Here is a 16,981-nt window from a genome sequence, read left to right on the forward strand (position 1 = left end):
TTTTACAGGTAGATAAGACACCCGCACCAAAGGTGATGATAACTCAAGGTTATGATCATAATCTTGGTCTTTTTACCATGGAAAAGACTCACGACAGCTGTGTGCTAGCCCAGAGCAGGTATGTGCTGCATCCCAAACACCACCAGTTTGCTTTCTTCCTAGTGTCAAGGACAAATTTAATTTGTAGACCCTGCCCTCTTCACACTAAGCTGACAGGGATAAAAGTGCCAATTTCAAATGGATTTTCAGCTTTCAAAAATGAAAGTATATAAGATATACTGTAAAATTTTTGACTTTGGAATATTATTTCAAACAAAGAGTATTTAATATTTTTAAAAGTCAAATCATTTTCTGCTTTTCACCTAACATAAATAGACAGTTAACAGAATAGGGAAATCACATTAAGATGCGTGCTCTGTAGTATCAACATTCACAACATACTGTGAATGCAGGCATAGGAAAGACTATTCAGTTTTTTTAAGGCAAAATTGAGTTTTGCCAAATAAAAACAAGCATTTTCATTGATGAATTTAATAAGGCTTAATTACTACCTGCATCATGTTATTGAGGATACATGTATAGTTTTGATTCATATGTAAAACATGAGGTTTTGCCATAGAAAAATAAATGATTAATTATGCCATTTTCAATTTTGAGAATTATTCTGGCTACTAGAATGGTAAATTAGAATTTGGAAGCATTACCTTAAAATACACACACACACACACACACACATCAAGCCTGTGGGATACTCAAGTGTAGATAAGGCCTTTTTAAATGTTCGTGTTACATCTCTGTACAAAATAAATGATGCTAACAGCTGTAACAAACAACAGCACAATTTCAGAGGTTTAAAAAAATGAGTTTGATTCTTACAAAAATCCAATGCAGATGTTGTTGGGTTCGCATTGCAGGGTGGGCTTCCTTTCAGTGGTGACTTAGGGATTCAGTTGTTGATGTCATCACCTTTAAGTGACCACCAAGATTGCTGCAACAAAAGAAAGAGGATGAAGAGCTGCTAGTTACTAGTTCTCTGTTCCACCCATCCACGAGCCCAAAGTTAGGAGCACTACCTTTTAAAATTCCTATGCCACGCATCTAAACCACTGTTTCTCCCATTTCCAATAAAAACTTCTCTTTTAAAAACACATCATCAGGCTATTCCACCTTCTTTCCTGAGGTTAACAGCATCTTAGCCACTTCACTATATTTACCACTTTCTTCCTCTCAGATTGTTAGGAGACTTCAGGATCCCTGTCATCAGTTTATGAACCTGGATGCTTTTACCTTCATAAATCCAGGGCACCAGGTTTTAATATTTGAAATTGTTTCATCTCTGAAATCTTAAAGAGCAACTAATTCCATATTCTTCCTTTCCCCCAGTGTCTTCGCTTCCCTATCCCACTTTGCCCGTGGACTGACTTCAAGAACTCCTCAGTACTTCAAAATGTCATTTTCTTGCTTCTCTATAATCCCACTTTTAGTTCCTATTCCTTCTCTAACCACCCCAAACTCCACATTTCCCAAACTGAATCAATCCAGTTGTCCACGGTTTCTGGTTTGTGGCTTAGTGATTTCTGGAGAAAATCCATTTGTTTGAGAAGAGCATAGATCCAGGGACCTCAACTTCAGTCTAGGAACACTTTAACATGGCTGTATCAGTTTTCTATTGCTGTGTAACAAAGTATTATAAAATACAGGTGCAAACAATATCTGTTCATTATCTCAAGGTCCTGAGGGTCAGAAAAGTTCAAGCAGTCTTGGTTCAGGTCTCTGAGTAAAGTCTCCTAAAGCTGAAATTAAGATGGTGACCTGGATGGACTCTGATCTGGAGGCTCCAGAGGAAAAATTTTCTTCCAAATTCATTCAGATCATTGGTAAAACTCGCTCTTTGCTGTTGCAGGACTGAGGTCCCCATTTACTTGCAAGCTATTAGCTGAAGGCTGCTTGTTGCTATTAGAGTAAAGAGTAAGAGTAAAGTAGCTCAGTCGTGTCCGACTCTTTGCGACCCCGTGGACTGTAGCCCACTAGGCTCCTCTGTCCATGGAATTCTCCAGGCAAGAGCTACCTGCGTTTCTCATTATATCGCTCCTTCTATCTGCAAAGTCAGTTGTGGCTTATTGAACTCTCATACTTCAAATCCTTGTGATTCTTCTGCACCTGCCTAGTAAATACCTCAGTTTAAAAAGGCTCAACTTCTAGGGTCCATCCAAATAATCTCTGTATTTTAAGATCAACTGACTTAGACTTTTAATTACATCTGCAAAATCCCTTGACAGCAATACTCAAATCAATGTTGGATTGAATGACTGGGGCACACTTATTTTTCCTCAAGGGACCATATTTGAAATTCAGCCTTCTATCATGGTTCTAGTTAGTTCAATCAACTACACTGCTATACAGCTCTTTCAACCTTCTCAAGACCCCTGTTCTACCAACGGACTCCCTTACTCTCAGAACTAACCCTTCACCTCTCCTTCTTATAGAAAAATTAGAAGGCAGTAACTGAAAAGAGGCCCATCAAAATTCTGACCCAGTTTTTGGTCCTAGAAAAGTACATAATGGTCTTTTTCAGGATTCAAAATACCCTGGCCCTCAACCAGTCAAAGTTTTATCCTCTCATTTTCTGAGTTCTAATACTCCATTTTCTAATTGTCTCTCAGTTAAATTCTGTATCTTTCACCTGAATATACCACCTCTTCTACTACTCAATACTACTCAAACTATTTTGTTTTCTTATTTTTTTCACCTGGACAAATTCCATGTTACACCATTTACATTTATCTGTAATTGTTAGCTATTTGTACTTATTCCATACTTTTCTCCTTTGTTTCTATTACTATGATTACACTACCACCTTTCCTATAAAAGGGCAAGCTGTGTGCTACACTTTATTCCCTTTTCCCTTCTCTAAGAACTACTTTTTTTTTTTTTAGTTGTCAACTTCTCTCTCACTGTGCGGATATTTTCCATGAATATATACATTTCTGGTTACTCTTCTATTAAAGCACAAACACATATGCCTTTGGCTTCATTCATTGTTCCATTTTTCTATACATGGTTTCAGTGAAACTTATTTCACTTCCCAGTTTTATTTCACCACATCCTCAGCTGACTACATTAAACTTTCTACTTCGAACATTTGAGAAAATCTCCAAGGACTTCCATGTTGGCAAATCTAATGGTCACATGTTTGTCTTTGTCTTAATCAGTCTCAGGTCACAATTTTATAGAGTTGACCCACTTCCTTCTATTTTAGAATCTTTCAATATTTGGCTTTAATGACATTCTATTCCTGCTTTTCCTTCTCCAATCTCTCTAACCACTTGTTCCTAGACTCCTTTGCTAGAACTTCTACCTCCTCTGGCTGACTTCTGTTTGTGAAGTGCCCAAGGGTTCTGTGATGAACCCCCTTCTCTTCTTTGGCCACATCTATTTCTAGATCCCACCTAGTCCTATGACCTTAAATACATTTGCATTCTTGATAATGTCAACATTGAATTTCTAATACTAATCTTTCCTGAGAATGCCAGATTAAAATATTCAGCTGTCTTCTTTAAAATCTTCATTTTGTCATCCAATTCAGTGCATCTTCAATTTTCTGTGGCAAAAACTATGTAGATTATAATAATTTCCAATTCCTCATAGACTAGTAGCTTTGTGAAGGTCAATCAAAACAAATTATTTGAAAAATAAAGAAAAAACGTATTAAAAATACAATCTCCTCTTTTTTCATTTTATTCAAAAGACCTAAAATTCCATTTCAATAAATATAATTAGAACAAGAAAAGCATAGGAAAAAATGAATTGCAAAAACTGTATGTGTTATTTACCACATGTGTATAGGTATTATTAATAGACAATTGCTTCAACATATAGTTTTTTAATTCTGAAATCATTATAATAAAAAAATAAGAGTGAAATAGTGATTCCCCATGTTATATTTTCTGTAAGTAGTCTTTGAACAAAGAAGTATATGAATATTTATCTTGAAAAATAAACTTGCATCTTATCTAGTCTAATTTAGATGGGTGACAATTTTATTTCAGGGAATGATATACATATATATATATATATATATTCATATACATGCACTTATTTTTTCTGCTTTAATAATATTCAATAGATGGACTTCCCTGGTGGCCCAGTGGTTAAGAATCCACCTTGCAATGCAGAGAAACCGTGGTTGATGCTAGTTGGGGAATTAATATCCCTCATGCCATGGAACAACTAAGGCCATGTGCCACAAGTTCTGAGCCAATGAGCCACAATTAGAGAGTCAGTGCAATGCAGTGAAAGATTTTGCATGATGCAATGAAATCTTGGCATGCCAAAACTAAGACCCAGTGCAGCCAAATAAATAAAATAAAGTTCAATAGAAAGCTAGTCTCACAGATATAAACTGACAGAAGTGGAAAAGATAATTTAAAGCAATTTAGAAAACTTAGGATATTTAGTTAATCTTTATTAGAAATAATGGTAGTGATGAAATAATTTCAAACTATATCTTCAATCTCTCATGAGTAGACAATTGCAATAATTTATCCTATAGAGTTGTAACGATATGTAAATTCTTTTGACAAAAATGGATTTCAAATTTATAATTTCTAAGTTATAATTAGCAAACTAATTTTAAATGATCACATGCTGTAATGTGTTCTTTTAGTGTAGCTGTTAACTCATGCAACTCACTATGCGAATTTGACAGCAGAAAAATTGGTTAACACACAGTTAAATGTGACAAGTTTATTTACCACAAGCTTGGATATCACAGTTCTATTGAGTTGCTACAAACATTTCTAAATTCTTACTCCTATCTTCTGTACTTATCCTGTCACTAACTGATAAATAATTCATGAGCCAGCTTTGATCTAATTCATACCTCAAACAATACAGCTAAAAAGGAACTCGTGATTTATCAAATCACAGTAATTTTTATTTCCATCTTCCCAATTTATTAAGTAGTATCATCACCCAGCCACTTGAAAATTCTTAACACCAAAATTACAGGTATTGAGTTGGAAACAGAGGTAAAAATAGGGAAAAAAAGCTGGTTTGGCTTTTGGTGCTGTTGCTGCAGACTTGAATTAGAGTTATACTGTCTTATATTAACTAGCCATTGTCTGTTTGCATATTCAGTCTCTTAGTTATCTAACTAGTCTTTGCAACTTGTGAAGCCTCTGTCTGGAATATTTTTGTTGTTTAGTAGGTGAGTTGTATCCAACTCTTTTGTGGCCCCATGAACTATAGCCCACCAGGCTCTTCTGTCCATGGGATTTTCCAGGTAAGAATACTGGAGTGGGTTGCCATTTCCTTTTACAGGGAATCTTCTCAACCCATTGCAGATGAGTTCTTTACCACTGAGCCACTGGGGAAGCCCCTCTGTCTGGAATGCTCTTTCCTTAATCATCATTTGGGAACTCTAAAGCATCCTACAATATGATAAGACACAACACCTAGAGTTGTGCTTTTGGATAACTACACCCCGACTTTAGGTATCTTAGACATCTACTCAAAGATGTTCATCACAGCACTGTTTATAATAGCCAGGACTTGGAAGCAACCTAGATGTCCATCAGCAGATGAATGGATAAGAAAGCTGTGGTACATATACACAATGGAGTATTAATCAGCCATTAAAAGGAATACATTTGAACCAGTTCTAATGAGGTGGATGAAACTGGAGCCTATTATACAGAGTGAAGTAAGCCAGAAAGAAAAACGCCAATACAGTATACTAACGCATATACATGGAATTTAGAAAGATGGTAACGATAACCCTGTATGTGAGACAGCAAAACAGACACAGATGTATAGAACAGTCTTTTGGACTCTGTGGGAGAGGGAGAGGGTGGGATGATTTGGGAGAATGGCATTGAAACATGTCTAATATCATATATGAAATGAATCACCAGTCCAGGTTCAATGCATGATACTGGATGCTTGGGGCTGGTTCACTGAGACGACCCAGAGGGATGGTACAGAGAAGGAGGAGGGAGGGCAATTCAGGATGGGGAACACGTATATACCTGTGGCAGATTCATGTTGATGTATGGCAAAACCAATACAATATTGTAAAGTAATTAACCTCCAATTAAAATAAATAAATTTATATTTGAAAAAAAGATATTATCTTTGATCATGTGCTGTGCTTAGTTGCTCAGTCGTGTCTAACTCTTTGGGACCCTATGGACTGTAGCCTGCCAGGCTCCTCTGTCTATGGGGATTCTCCAGACAAGAATATTGGAGTGGGTAGCTACGCCTTCCTCCAGCGGATCTTCCCAACCCAGGGATCAAATCCAGTTCTTCTGTATTACAGGCAGATTCTTTACCACCTGAGCCACCAGGGAAGCCCCCATTGATCATATATCAGCACATTAATTCATTTTAATTTCTGGAATGCCACCCATCACAATATTTTTTCTTATTTTTCTTTTTTTAATTTCATTTATTTATTGAATCTATTTCACTTGAATACATATATAACTTGATAGCAGAAATTTTACTTATCATCAATACCTATAATAATATCTGACACATAATAACTGTTCAGAAATATATTTTGAAAAAATAAGTGAATGAGTGAATATTATAAAATATTCAACTGAGTTGACATTTAGGTCCTATGTACAACTATGCATGGCCAATTTATGAAAATATTTATACTTTTAAAAATAAAGTATAACTATATTTTCATATTTATAATCTTCACAGACTTTTCTGTTTTATTTTTCTCTCTAGGATCAGGAAAAAAACTTTTTTTTTTTTTTTCCTATTTGCACTTTTATTTTCTTACTTCATTTACTTTCTCCCAAACTTTTATCTCTATTTATTCTGCTGTTGGATTATATTTCTCATTTCTTTTCCTTATATCTTTCTCATCAGGAACTGTTTCAAACCTTGATAATTTATCTGTCTCTGAACATTTATTTAAATAACCAAGAGAAACTGATATTTATAGTTCTATGAAGGGTGATTTGAGTAACCCAGATATTTAAGCTTTGTCTGGCGGTTAAAGTTAACACCTTTTTCCTGTTTTCTTTTTTTCCCGTTGGTTTAATAAAAGCTGATTTACTACTTGTTGTGCAAAACTGGTCAGTGGGGAAGAGATACAAAAACGTGCCTGTGAATCCTATATCTTTCCATGAGGGAAGATATAAATAACCTATTCCAGTGTTTCTCAGCCTTTTCTTCAAAATTGTTCCCTTAGGGATCGCTTTTAGATAATCCTTCTTATTTACTCCCCCATTTCATGAAATTTTAATACCTGAGATACACTGTATATTTGTTTCTGTACTTTGTGTATATCTGTGATTTACACAAAAAGAGGTTGAGATTATTTTCATCCCTCAAGAACCAACTTTTGTCCCCTCGAGGTCAATACCTCCCCCACTTGGAGAATGAATGAAGTCCTAAGCCATTCATCCTGAAGTTTCCTCCTGTAATTCTCTCGCAGTGAAATAGGTTAGTCTCAGCAAAGACTCAAAGAGCAATGAGACTCCTTAAGTAAAATCACTTTGCACAGAAACTAACTAAATGGTGACTCTGGCTCTGGAAGGGGCCCAAAAGCTCATCAGTCTTTGACTGAGGCTCAGAAGTCCTATGGACACTGCCAAACTGTCACAAAGTCTGTGCCATAGAAAATAATGCTCCACAAGGTGAGTGCAGAGTTTTGAGACACAAGCATATGGGTGTTGGAACCAGACTGAAATCTGTCTAGGACATCTCATAAGAGCAGTGGATAAGCACAGATAAACCATGAGTTCCATAAGATGGGATTGTTTTGTTTCCCTCTCTACTATATTCAGGAGACCCTAGTTCAATTCCTGGGTCAGGAAGATCCACTGGAGAAGGGATAGGCTACCCATTCTGGTATTCTTGGGCTTCCCTGGTGGCTCAGCTGGTAAAAAATCCATCTATAATGCAGGAGATCTGGGTTTAATCCCTGGGTTGGGAAGATCCCCTGGAGAAGGGAAAGGCTGCCCTCTCCAGTATTCTGGCTTGGAGAATTCCATGGACTGTATAGTCCATGGGGTCGCAAAGAGTCTGACACAACTGACCGACTATCACTACTATATTCAGGACCAGTTATCTAATGTGTGGAGTCCAGTGCAAAAAGGAAATACAAAATCTCCTGTTAAAATGTTATTAAGGTTTTCAAGATGATGATAGCAGAGCACTAAACCAACCTCAAATCCTTCTGAGCATGAGGCCTTGCCTGACTGCACTTGAAGCCGTCCTGGCTCTATCTTCAGCATATAGAGCAGTATCCACAACACTGTTAACTTAAATAGAATTTGATGAATGTGTTGTTCAGGGCTCTTCAATGATCAGAACCAATAAGACATAGAGAAAGAGACTATTATGATATTACAGTTATGGAGGGCAAGAAGTCCTACAATTTGCCATCTGCAAACTGGAGGCCCAGGAAAGCTGATGGAATAGGTCCAGTGTAAGTCCAAAGGCTTGAAAGCCAAGTGAGCCAACATTGAAAGTCCTGGTCCAAGTCCAAAGGCTGGAGAATGAGAAGCCCCTATGTGTAAGAGCAGGAGAAGAGGAAGGGGCCAACTCAGAACATATATACCCTTTCTCTGCCTTTTTGTCCTATCCAGGCTTTCAAAAGATTAGATGATGCTACTCTTGCTGGTAAGAGTGATCTTCACTTGTTTTTCCAATTCAAGCATTAATCTAGTCCAGAAACAATTTTTTTAACCAGCTATATAGACATCCCTCAATCCAGTCAAGCTGACAGATAAAATTAACCATTTCCATAAGTAAATAAGATTATGGAGCAGAACTGGACCTAGAATGAGGGGAGTGAGCACTTAGGATGCAAAGTTTAAGGAGGCACTTACTCTCAGATTAGCTCAACAGCTGGACCTAGACCTGTGGGATCCTGGGATCCTGTGGGAACCTCCAAAGGGACCCATACATGGTTCAGTGGTCTGCTATCACTGCCCTAGAATTCTTAACAATTTTTAAACAAGTGTCCCATATTTTTCATTTTGCACTTGGTCCTACAAATTGTGTAATAGGTCCTGCTTGAGAGTGAAAGTTTCCCTAAGAGTGAAGAGTTCAGCTCACACAATTTATTAGATGCTCACTCTCAGTTTTGTACAAGTATTCAGCCTGCACTTGCAGCACACTGAGCAGCGTCGCCTGACATTCTGGACCTTAGACACTTCTTTTGCTAGTCTGGTCCTGCAGTGGAAGACAAGCCATTTCCAACGTCACAGAAAACTGGAAAAGGACTAATGCTTGTACCATCTCAATTGTCAGTCTTTGGAAAATCTGGGAGTGGTGGTGATGGCAGTGATAAGAAGCCTCAGACGATGTCCCTGCAAAGGAACTTGAGAAATTAATCTGAAAAATTAAGAAGACTTATTTCCCCATTTATGTTGGCAATATCATGGATCCTAGACATCTCCTGGGAATACTGTGATGTTGATCTGCAGATAAAGATTGACGTCAAGAGTCATATCTATTCGGGCCTTCTCATAGTTTATTCATGATGTTGGGTTTTTGACTTGAGCTAGTCCCTGATGTTCAGGCCTCTTGGGCCCAGGCCTGACTTTTTAGGTTCCCAACTTGTTACTCATAAATTTAGAGCAGAATCATTACCATATATCTTTTACTTTCCCAAGCATAGCCAGGCTAAAAAGATCTTCTGTCTTATTACCACCTTTAGCTATAAGACTCTAAAGGTAATTATCTTTACTTCTAGAGTGACACTAACGTATTATTCATAAAAGTATCTCTAACATGGATCTCATCATGGAATCTTACTTCTTAAAAAGTCAGTATCACTGGTTTATACCATCACCATTATCAGTGCTGAAAGAATATACAGCACTCTGGAACATTGGTCAGCAGAGTTCTCTGCTAAACCAGTAGTTTAATACTTTAAATCAATTTGACACTTTAAAATTTATTTTCATACTGAATATCGTATTCATATTAATTTGTAGAAGAACACACATGACTTTTTTCCTACTTCTAAAATTAGAAGTGTTCATGGTTCATTCATGACTAGAGTATAGCATGGTGTATCAAAGCACAGTTTGGAGTGAAAAGTTAGAAAAATACATTTTGGAAAATTCAAGGCAAATAATGATAGTGGGATGGTTTTTGTTAGATTCATAGGGTTGCTCGGAATGGGACTGCCTGCTACCTAGTGTAATGAGAGTTTATTAGGTGTATACACACACACATACATATATATCCCATATAAATATACATAGGACATATATGTATATTATATACATTATATGGGATATGTATGTATTTGCGTATATATATATACACACATATAATCATGAAAAACTTGAACATCTAAGCCATATCTTTTTAATGGTGATTGGAACCAGAAGGTTCTTTAGCATTCAAGATAGCTCCAAGGCCTGAGCCATGGGAATTAATGGGTATTTATTCTGACTGCCTTCCATTAGAACAACCCGGCAATGCTCTGTGAGTCAGTTTCTGTCTGTCTCTTCAATTCTCTCCCAACTGGTCTTTTACCTTCTACTCCCTGGGTCACAAATTGGCAGACTAGAGCAAAAGAAGCCCAGGAGATAATTCTTTGTTAAGATAGCATGTGATTTTTGTTTTGTTTTTAAAACTGAATTTGAATGTCTTCAAGGCAGTATTTGCATTTTCTAGTTTGCAGCAAGCTGCTCACAGCTGCCCCTTCAGCTGAGAGGTGGGGAGTCTTCTTTAGGAGAATTCAAGCAGAGAGACACAACAGACAGGTCCACTGTACCCTCTCCCAGTGGAAAAATCTAGTGGATGCACACTGGCACTTCATGCCTGCTGAGGTTGGCTACTTTGCTGTCCTGTGCCTGTTTGCTTTTATATAAAATAAGGACAATACTATTTACCTAAATAACTATTTTTGGCATTAAACAGAAAGAGTAAAATATCAGAATGCTTCTGAGTCCAAGCAATAGACCCATACAACCTGGGTTCAAAATTATCTCTGCCATGTAATAGTGTAGTTCATGATCATAATTTAACCTCTCTCAGCTTCTTAGGTTATATTTCCTCTTCTGTAAAAGAGAGAAAATAATATCTTTCTCAATGCTTATTATGGAAATTAGAAAAATATATATTATATATATACAAAGACATAAATAGTATCATTTAATACAGTGGCTTATTTGCTATGAAATAATAAAGATTAGCTACTATTATTTACTGTGAAAGTTGAACATCACAAAATTGGCAGTCAGATCAGTTAGATATCTCTTCCTTGAAAATGTTCTTGACCATTTGAACAGGAGGACTTACCTTTTATCTTATACCTTAGTGGGATATTTAGAACTTGCAAAGATTTCTTAGTCTACTAGTATTTCTCCTGATTATTCTCATTCCAGTCTGCCCTATAATTACTGTATCTAACCATACTTAGATTTTTCCAATTATATAAAAAAAAAACTCTCATTTTTTAAATAAGTTTAAAGAGTCTTATATTCTCTCTGACCACTTAAACTTTTAAAACATGTCAGAAGTCTTCTAAAAATTTTTAGTGTTTTTAATTGTCTTCACAATGAAAACGCCCTGAATGTGGTTTGTGCCTTTAATCATGATGTCAAGTCATTGCCATGAGCATCGTTTATTGTGCTTTGTCCTAACAAGGTGCTACTTTATTACTGTAGAGCCTTATAAGATCCCACCAGCACTATAGTCATTATATCAAATTTGAGCTCAACTTGCTTTTTTTTTTTTCCATCCACTTCTTTGCCCTCATGCTGTCAGTGTATTTACTGTTTTTAGCCTTATGTCCATTTTAAAAGAGGAAAGGTCTAATATTTGCCAACAGAATATTTCTTAATTTGTTATATGATAGACGCCACTTGTCTCCTTAAAGTGCCTGGGTCTCCCAGGTGTTATTCGTTTTGTTTTTTCTTTGCTTTCTTTATTTTGTTTTTCCCCTCCTTCTTCTGTACTTCTTTGGCCAAAAGAAGTGAGTAGGACTTTCTTTATGTGTAGAATCGAGACGGTTTCTATGTACATTATATAACTTGAAAAGCACCAGGCTTCTCTGATGGCTGAGTGGTAAAGAATTTGTCTTCCAGTGCAGGAGACACAGGTTCAATTCCTTGTCTGGGAAGATCTCACATGCCTTGGAGTAGCTAAGCCCATGTGCCACAACTATTGAGCCTGTGCTCTAGAGCCTGGGAGCTGCAACCACTGAGCTGTGTGCCGCAGCTACTGAAGACTGTGCCTACAGCCTGTGCTCCACAACAGAAGCCACCGCAGTGAGAAGCTGCATGCATACCACAACTGGAGACGAGCCCCTGCTCACTGAAGCTACAGAAAAACCTGCACAGCAACCAAGACGCAACACAGCCAGAAATAAATGAAATTATGAAAGAAGAAAACAATCAATAAATTGAACTTTATCAAAATCTAAAACTGAAAAAAAAAAAAACAAAAAAAACACCACACTGAAAAGCCTATTACTTTCCACCGACTTTGACTCCTCAATTGTTTCCTTACCTAAAAAAGGACCAGAAATTATAGCATTGGAATATTGTATGAACAATTTTAGGTTTAACATAGCAAAAATGGCTTATCATCCCATGCAATTCTAAAACAGTCAATGATGAAAGCTGGGGATTCAGATGGGCGTTAAGATAGGTGTCTCTGAAATAAACATATTGCACCTTCATCTTACTTTTTGTTCCTGTTGTCAGGTAAAAGAATCTGAAGTGGAAAAAGTGATCACTGGGTACTTTACAATGGAATGTGGATCATATCTAAAGGACCCTTCTGGGGTTATCTGGTTTTATAACTTTCATTGTCTTTGACTATTCTGCAATATTCTAGATAATTTGTGAAGAGATGGTAAATGCAAATGATTTCTGTTCATAGAAAAGCAAATGAATTTTGGATGATGGAGATGAAATTGATTTCTAGCTTGTTGAAGAAACAAATGTTGTATATATTAGCAAATATACTTCAGCATTGCTTAATGTCCATGTATGTATCTGTTCTCTGTTAGCTTTTGGAACTAATGTAATTACATGGATTTCCTAAATAATGAATGAGATAAAAATTGGCTAAATAAAATCTTTGAATGTATCTATTTTGTATTTTATAAGCTATGATTTTACTTTTCAAAAAGTCATTCTGTGACAATTTCACTTCACCTTTCTGAAAGTTTTTTTTTTTTTTCTTCAGTCTCTATCTATGCTTTAGCACTGGGCTCAATGCATATTCTCTTAAAGAAATGTTTCTTGATCTAACAGGGTGCTTGGTACATGGTCCTTACTTATAAATCACTGTGACCTATGGGCACCCATACTGAGCAAAGTAGCACTGTGGTCTTCAGATAGCCAGTCCAGGAATCTTTCTCTGCTCCTCTCTGTCTTATGCCTCTGTCTTATGCCTGACTCCCTAACCTGTGGCTGGGCCTCATGCTGTCTAGGGTCACCACTTACATTTTGAGTAGCAACTGCCAATGTCAGAATCTACCAAATGATAGAATCTGTCTGTTAGGGAACTGGCAATTTAATGAACTACCTTGTTTGCGGTCACCTGTCTACGTTAAGATGTCTAAGCTTACTGGGAAGAGAGAAGAGCGTACTGAGATCTGAGGCAGAGGGTGATTCTGACTGAAGCAGCTGCTTTCTCACACCCCTAAATAAGTGCCTCCCCTCAGGCTGAATTCTCTTGGCTGAGAGAATAATACAAGTTGATGCAGCTGACACAAAGTCCCCCTTACCAAAGCCAGTTCACTCCAAGGAAAGCAACAGTGCAGGGCAAGGGCGTGGGAGGGGTAGAGTACTTTCTCTTTTAAAAATATTTACTATATACTAGCTTCTAGACCCATAAAGCCTTATATACTTATTATTCAACCTTTTAGAGAAAAAGGTAAAAAGTTCACTGATTCTTGCTATAAGTTATTATTTTAAGTTATGACTTCCTTTCCAAAAAGATTGTAAATTATTTGGAGCAACAAAAAGGGATAATTGTCTACCATGCTCAATAATTACTAAATGAGTAGTTGTTTGCTTTCACCAATCCATACTCTTTAGAATCAAAATCTTCTATCTTTCCCTATTTAGCCCAATGCTAGACTTATAATTTTAAAAGCTACATATATTTCAAAATAAGAGCTAACCACATAGTATTACTACTTATCTAAGATATTTTTAAAAAGCTTTGAAGTGGTAATTTTTTAAAAAAATAACTTTTCTATTAGTCAACAATGACAAAAATTTATTTTTAAAGTTACAGGAGAGGTCCCAGTTAACAAAAAAAAAATTTTTTTAAGAAAATAGAATTCTAAAATAGGTCTTACTTAATTTTAACTACAGGATATTAAATGTTTCATGAGTTTTATAGGAAAAAACAATTTCCTCTTTTCTAGAAATTTCAAAGTATTTGATTCAGTAAATCTGACATTGATCTCTTACCTTCCTTTTCTGCTCTTTGAATCATACAAGGCCTACGACTCAGGTATATTGCATGTTGCACATGTAGGCCTTAGGTAGATACACTACAGATGTATTTTCTCATTGATATCTGAGGGGAGAGCTAAGAATTTTTGTCAGCCACTGCTCATGTTTTATTTTCTGGTTCTCACCTTTATTTTAAACAAATAACTCATGCTATAGACTGAATTTTACTTCTCAAGTCATCCTGTATTCATGAGCTATAAGGTCACTCATGCTCAGGGTAAATACTATGTATTTTTGGTATGTGCTTATTTTGTTTGGGAATTTTGGAACTGGATGAGAAAAAGTCTCAGGTGAAAGGTAGGTCTGAATGAAAAAGCCTGGAAAATGGCATATCCCTGAGGATGATACAGGATGAGTTTTTAAAATTAAACTTCCCTGTCAGATGGGCTTCAGAGTCATCTGTTGCCTGTTATGTCCTAAATATCTGAAGGAAGAAGCGCCAAGGAGGTAAGCATGGTCATGCGAAAGGCACATTTTTAAGCAAATGTTAATTGTGAATATTCAGCTACATCCAAGGTGCTTGGTAGGGAATAATTCTTACTGTCTAAATTATTACTGTTTTTGCATAATTTTACAGATTTTTTAGAAGAGGTTTTTTTTTTTTTTTTTTTTAGCTGTTTGGAGCATAATACCTGAGAAACTGGGCCAGAGAAAGAGAGAAGGAGAAAGAAAGATCAATTTCACTTTTAAATATATATATGAAAGGGAGCTTTGTGTGGGTAAAAATTCTGTGACCCTGAAGATTATACTTTAGCCTCCTACCAGTCTATACGGAAAAGGCTTGTTTGCAAAGCAAGAAGTATAGACAGTTCAGAGATTCACCTCACACCAGCATCTTCAAGTGCAAAGGGCTTATAGCAAAACTCTAATTGTATCCATTATGAAAAGCTTCTTCTAGTTTATATAAAAGAAACTCCTGGATGTTTCTGTTCATTTAGAAATAAAAAGAAGTCATATGAATTTAGGGCAAATTTTTCAACCCTGTATACCCACAGGACATGACATGAGTTTAAGCAAGCTTCAGGAGTTGGTGATGGACAGGGAAGCCTGGTGTGCTGCAGTACTTGGGGTCGCAAACAGTCAGACATGACTGAGCGACTGAATTGATACCCACAGGAGACTGCTTTAGGAAGAGAGAGACTGGGTGAAAAGCAAACCAACAACCATGTTGTGAAATGGCATAGATGGACACTCAGCAAGAGAGCTAGAAGCAAATTTCCTGATATAGCATTATCATACCTGGCATTTCCTACAGACTTCACCTTTTCTTTTTATGTAGGTGGGTGAAGAAAAATTAAGCAAAATTGAAAGAACAAACTTCTTCTTTACTGTTTTTAAGAATGAATTTGGAAAAACAAAGCAAGAACATTCTTTTTAATACATGCATTGTTGTGTTGCTACTCAAAGATGGATAAATTTCTAGATATTAAAAAAAATGGGTAGGATTAACTGTGGAGGAAAACCAAGAAACTTGTATATAAGATAAAACTATTTCTATTAAGAAATACTTGTTTCTCTATATGGATCAAAGAAGAAACCATACTTATAAATTATATCACAGTGCTCAAAAAAAAAAAAGTGGGATTAAATTTGGTATTCCACACTGGAGTGGACAAGAAGTAGGATTATGGATATTGTCATGGCCTTGAGCTATGGATTTACGGAGTGGCTGATATCATCTTTCAGCAACTTCACAAAGAAGAACCAGATCTCTTGAGGAGGAAAAAGGACTATATTAAACTTAAAATGCATACCACTAAGTTTGTTTGGATTCATTTTATCTGTTGAGCTGCAAACAGACAAGTGAGCTCGAAATGTGAAAGCTACTGAGGTTACTTCAAAGGAGTACTCAGCAGGAAAGCACAAAGAAGGGAACTCAACCTTTGCTGAGGACCTACCATATGCTAGAAATGGTGCTATGTGCTTGGCCACTCACCTGCATTTGATTCTTTGCCATAGACTCTAGCCCACCATGCTCCTCTGTCCGTGGGATTCTCCAGGTAAGAATATTCGAGTGGGTTGCCATTTCCTATTCCAGGGGATCTTCTTGAACCAGGGATTGAACCCTAGTTTCTTGAGTCTCCTGAATTTGTAGGTGGATTCCCTGGTAGCTCAGAAGGTAAAGAATCCGCCTGCAAGGCAGGAGACCTGAGTTCAGTCCCTGGATGGGGAAGATTCCCTGGAGAAGGGAAAGGCAACCCACTCCAGTATTCTTTTTTTATTATTATTAATTAATTTTAATTGGAGGATAATTGCTTTACAATATTGTGATGGTTTTTGCCATACATCGACATGAATCAACCCCAGGTGTACAGGTGTCCCTGCATCCCTCCAGAGCACTGACTTTGGGTATCTACTTCAAGCATTGAACTTTCACTGGTCATCTATTTTACATATGGTAATGTACATGTTTCAGTGCTATTCTCTCAAATCATCCCACCGTCATCTTCTGCTGAGTCCAAAAGTCTGTTCTTTACTTCTGTGTCACCTTTGCTATCCTGCATGTAGGATCCTGG

General features: G+C 36.8%; 1 long non-coding RNA gene across 1 annotated transcript in view; it reads right to left on the minus strand.

Annotated features, from left to right (window-relative positions):
• LOC138419514 (uncharacterized) overlaps positions 1-16,981 on the minus strand; it is a 105,144-nt gene that overhangs the window by 73,126 nt on the left and 15,037 nt on the right. Inside the window, exon 2 of the long non-coding RNA XR_011248996.1 lies at positions 877-988. This is a non-coding gene — a long non-coding RNA (uncharacterized lncRNA). The remainder of the gene's footprint in view (positions 1-876; positions 989-16,981) is intronic.

Source organism: Ovis canadensis, chromosome 1 (assembly GCF_042477335.2).
Source record: "Ovis canadensis isolate MfBH-ARS-UI-01 breed Bighorn chromosome 1, ARS-UI_OviCan_v2, whole genome shotgun sequence".
Lineage (NCBI taxonomy): Eukaryota > Metazoa > Chordata > Mammalia > Artiodactyla > Bovidae > Ovis > Ovis canadensis.